This window comes from Adelges cooleyi, unplaced genomic scaffold (assembly GCF_023614345.1).
Source record: "Adelges cooleyi isolate 19-005CV unplaced genomic scaffold, UGA_ACOO_1.1 ACOO_flye_CR_arks_rails_tigmint_CR_PRNA_381, whole genome shotgun sequence".
NCBI lineage: Eukaryota > Metazoa > Arthropoda > Insecta > Hemiptera > Adelgidae > Adelges > Adelges cooleyi.
The window spans coordinates 1769330-1774301 of record NW_026096058.1 but is presented as its reverse complement, the minus strand read 5'-3'; positions in this window follow the sequence as shown (position 1 = coordinate 1774301).

Genomic DNA, 4972 nt, shown 5'->3' with positions numbered 1-4972 from the left:
TTATTTTTCTAAACCGTAAGTCGAATCACGCATTTTCGATACATATTAACAATGTACCTATAACGTTCGAGAAAAAAAATTAATAATAAAAAAACGCTATAGAGAGATTCACCCGTGACGTCATCCGGTATAATATTATATGGTAAGTATATAATAATACGGTTTTACCGTGACTCACACTGGCCGCCGTGCCCATCTACCGGGACCATTATATTATATTATTATATTGTTATTATTGTAAGTATTATATTATATGTATAGGTGTGGTGTAGTGGAAGAGGAAAACCGGTAGTGGCCGTTTTTTTTACTACTACTATATTATACTACTACTACTACTACTACTATATTATATATTACTACTACTACTACAGCTCACGCCGTATCCCGGTGATCGCCCGTCCTATATATTGTACAAGGTGTACACTTTGAACGTACAGCTACTATCAAACGGCAGCGTTGCCTTAGTGTGTTATAGTATATAATAATAAAAAAAACAACGTATACTTTATATGATTACTATTCCAAACAGTGCACACTGTATACATTATATATTATTGTTTTTCATATACATATAGTGGTCGCATACCGGAAAACGGGTTGTCCGAGAAGAACGCGGTGGCGCCGAGACCCGTCGCAAGAACGTCGTGTGTTAGAAGAAGAAAAAAAAATTTTTTAAAAACACCTTTAGGGTTTTACGCGTCAGCAGTAGTCGTATGTAGGACACACGTATGTTAAATTGATTTATTAAAAAAAAAAAAATAATAAGAGAAGCAGCGTTATTTTTGTTAAAGCCATGTAAAGCGTCCTAAACGTAAAGCGGATAGGGAAATAAACGAATTTTAGAATAGTATACAATTTTCGTTTGGAAACAATCGAATAGCATTACTTATATTATTATAGTTTTTTTGTTTATTGCACATACAATTTAATAAATATTAAACACCTACAATTGAACAACAGAGGAAAACAATGAATATTTCAAAGTATTAGGATGCAAGTTTAGTGACCATTAATTTGTTCTATTTCGTCACATTATCTTATTGAGAGTCGACTAGAAATTTGTTACACAATGATTTTGGTTTTATTAATATTATCTTTACATTTTTAATATATTTATACAGTTTTATACATCTAATATATTTTTAATTTACCTGATCAATTGTGCGGTTTTGATTTATGGACCATAAATTATGGTCCAAGTAAATTTACCCTATTAGCAGGAAAAAAAAGTGGGGGTTTAACAGAGATGTACTTAAATTGATCATGCGTTAGAAGTGTATTTTTAAGTTAATTTTTCGAACCCCCTCCCCGAAAGCTAAATGACCAAAAGGGGTGTGTTGTTAAGAGTTTTTTTTTTTTTTTTTTTAATCAAATATTTTTCAATACATCTAAAACCGGTTAACAAGTATTGTTGCTAAATTTCAGTATTATTTTAAGAAAAGGTAATATTTTCCAATTGTCAAGTGTGTGTTTTTTTATGATTTCGATAGCAATGTTTTTATTGTGTCCATCGATCGCGTTCTATTTAAAATAGGCTCGACAATGTTTTGCGGATTAAATGTACAGAAAGATAGTTTTATTTATTCAGTTTATTACAGACTATAAAAATTATAGTGGTTTGATATCACCAACGAAAATATTGTACTATGTTTTTTTAAATTTTTATTTAGTAATATTGCGAAAAAGATAACACGGTTAAATATTATCATTTGGAACGATTATAAAAATGGTGATATTTAATACAATCAATATCAAAGTCTCACAGTTAGCTGTTATTGCTACAAAATGTCTAGGTGTTTATTTAATAATTCGCATCATACCCGATACCATTTGAATCGTTTATTTATAAAACGAGATAAGTCACAATTTTGTTGAAAATTATTTTGTTTTAATAAATATGTTCTGTGGCTATAGACGGGTCGCTTACATTATTCTATTGGACACAATCCCGTTAATGATTTAGTAATATTTTAATTTCCCGAAATTTTAACTAGCTTAAAAAACTTCTTTCGTGAATAATTAATCGATACCGTTTGTCGTGGACTCGTATAGGAGTGTTTTTAAAAATATTTGTCACAATTTTAAAGGAATAATTACAATTTCGACACGCCATTATTATGGTGACTATGCAATTATTATTATTATTATTTATTTTTTTTTTTTTTTGTTAACTACCATTGCGTTTTGCTAATCGTTTTTAAAAATCGTTTAAACGCCCTTGTGGTCACTGACCACCACTGCTGTTTTTATTGTCGACGTAGAAATTTAAAATTATAATATTCTTTTCAATTCAGCCGCATAATAATAATATCAAACTACGACATAGGAACCAAAGGCGAGGAGTGGAATTATACAATGCAATTTTTTTATATCTAGTTGTATATTATTAAAAATGTTTTTTGCACGCGCCAGTCGGATTCCTTTGTTCGGCGAGCAAATAGCTTTACAACGACACGCTCTTTATCGTCAATGTTGATTTATCTGTTTGAAAACGATATAGGTATTATTATCATTTTTTACAATATCCTAAACGGTGTGACCACAATAATTATTCATAATAACAATAATTGTTTTGTACATTATTTGTTCATAATAATTATTACAATGACGACCATTTTGTAAAGACCTATTTAGTGTTGCGTGTTATATCTATACACAACTAAAAATAGTAATGTAGATATAGTTATAACATAACAGTGGTGTAGCCTTAAGAAGATGGCCGCCGCGTTTTGGTGTGATAAGTATCTTCCCCGTGTTAATTATTTTTATCAGTGTCCGGGGACTGTGATAACTGAAGACTACAGTGTAGCCAAAACAACAGATTAACAGTGTTCTCACCAACAATAATAATAATAATATACGGATTTGTGATTTGTCACCGTCGCAGCTGCTGCTGCGGTCAATAATTATTATTCTGGTCACATAATTATTATTATCGAATCCCGTCGGTCGACATCAGAAAATACTTTGTTGGCTTAATATAGTATTGTTTTATTTCGACACATAATATTAGAATACCACACAAAGTAGGTATTACAATATTATGTCAACAAGACAACAATATTATCAGCCGCAAGTCGTCCGGTCATTGATTCACAAACTGTCGAGCATAATATAAATATAATAATAATTTACGATTGTGTCAATGTGATATTTACATTAGAATGACATATTTGCACATAAAATGACGCATTTTACCGAATACAATAAATATAGTAGATATTATCGTTTTTAACGATTTCTATATAAAAATTATCATAATAATATCATAGACTAGGTAAAATAGAATTCCTCCAAATAATTGCGCCAGAACGAACAAATATCATATACCGTTTAAATGTTGGTGTTGCACGTTGTTAGCATAATACAATATAAACTGGCCTATTACAAATCCGGTTGTTTCCACGGACAATATTTAAATTTTGATATTTTACTTCAATAAAATTGTAAAATATACACACGTCAAAGTGTATTCGTCGTTTGTGATATTTATTTATAATATGCGAACGACCTAAAAAAAAAAAAGGTAATAAAGTATTTATAAATAGACTACAATTATTGTTATTTTAAATTACAGTATTTATACCGCTTCACAGCTATACCTGTTTAATTATAGACAGTATCACTTAAAAAAAACCTGTTATATAATAATGATAATATATGAAGGGCACAGGGGAAAAACGGTAGTAGTCACATTATGAACATTTTTTTTTTCAAATAGTTTTTTTCAATTTATGCCATTAATTTTTTTTATTTATGTCAATAGATTATTTAAATAAATACATTTATTATTAGAGTAGCATTTAATGTGATTTTTTTTGTTCTTATCAAAGAGGGAGAGGAAATCACGAACTTAGTTTTTGCTATACTCTAAAATTTTCATAATGTGACTACTACCGTTTTTCCCATGTGCCCTTCATATAGGTACATTAAGTGGGGGATACATCGAGAGGGTTGATCTTTTAAATTAAGAAATAATTATTCGACCAACATTTTCTTGTAGGAGGAAAATTAACCGAGTCGGTATCTACTGCCATAATTTACATAAAAACAATATCATAATTCACTTTAGACTAACACCGGTCCGGTGTTGGGGTTTGAACTTCTTAACTAAATTATAACTAACCATCAAAAAGATTTATTCATCCGTATCGGTTAATATTGTAAAATTTATCAACAATGTCTGTCTCTTGTTGTAATAATAGTTTAAAATTAAAAGTCAAACACCTACTATACATATTTAAATAAATAATTGTCGACGATTTATACATAGTGGTCAATTTAAAAGCGAGAAATTCTATTATGAGTTTTAAAACAATTTTTTTAGCCATTATAAAATTATCTTATGAGAAAGAGAGCGTAACACAGTTGGGCCCGTGCAGGGGCAAAGACGGTATTGTATTTTTTGTATTAATAATTTATTATATTAAACTTATAAAAAATATATATTATATGAGATAATACAAGTGAAAAAATGTGTGTTTAGAATAAAACGAGCAAAAATTATTGCTGTAAGCTACCTAAAATGCAGCTGTTTCTGTAATGCAATTTGTACACAAGCAATATACAATACCTATACCAATGAAGTGTTCGTGATTATTGAGCATTCAGACTGTGTAGAAAACACCAAAGGTATGAGTCATCTACACAGTAGTAGGTTTTCTAAAACGTTTTAAAATTACCATTGCCGACAGACTTCCATTTACACGACCCGTCCAACATAATAGTACTATTATTATACCCGGTGTAATTTTTTTTTTTTCTAATCTCACCGTTTTCCGTCCGAACCGATATTATAATTAACATAATCCAGTAAATCCCTGTGACCACTTGGCACTTTAAACAAGAATAAATACTTTTTTATAAGTTGTTAAAAACACTGCACAGTATAATCCTTACCAACTATTATACCGGTCAATAGATAAATTCGAGTTTCACATGATAATAATGTGATAACAATATTATACCTGAC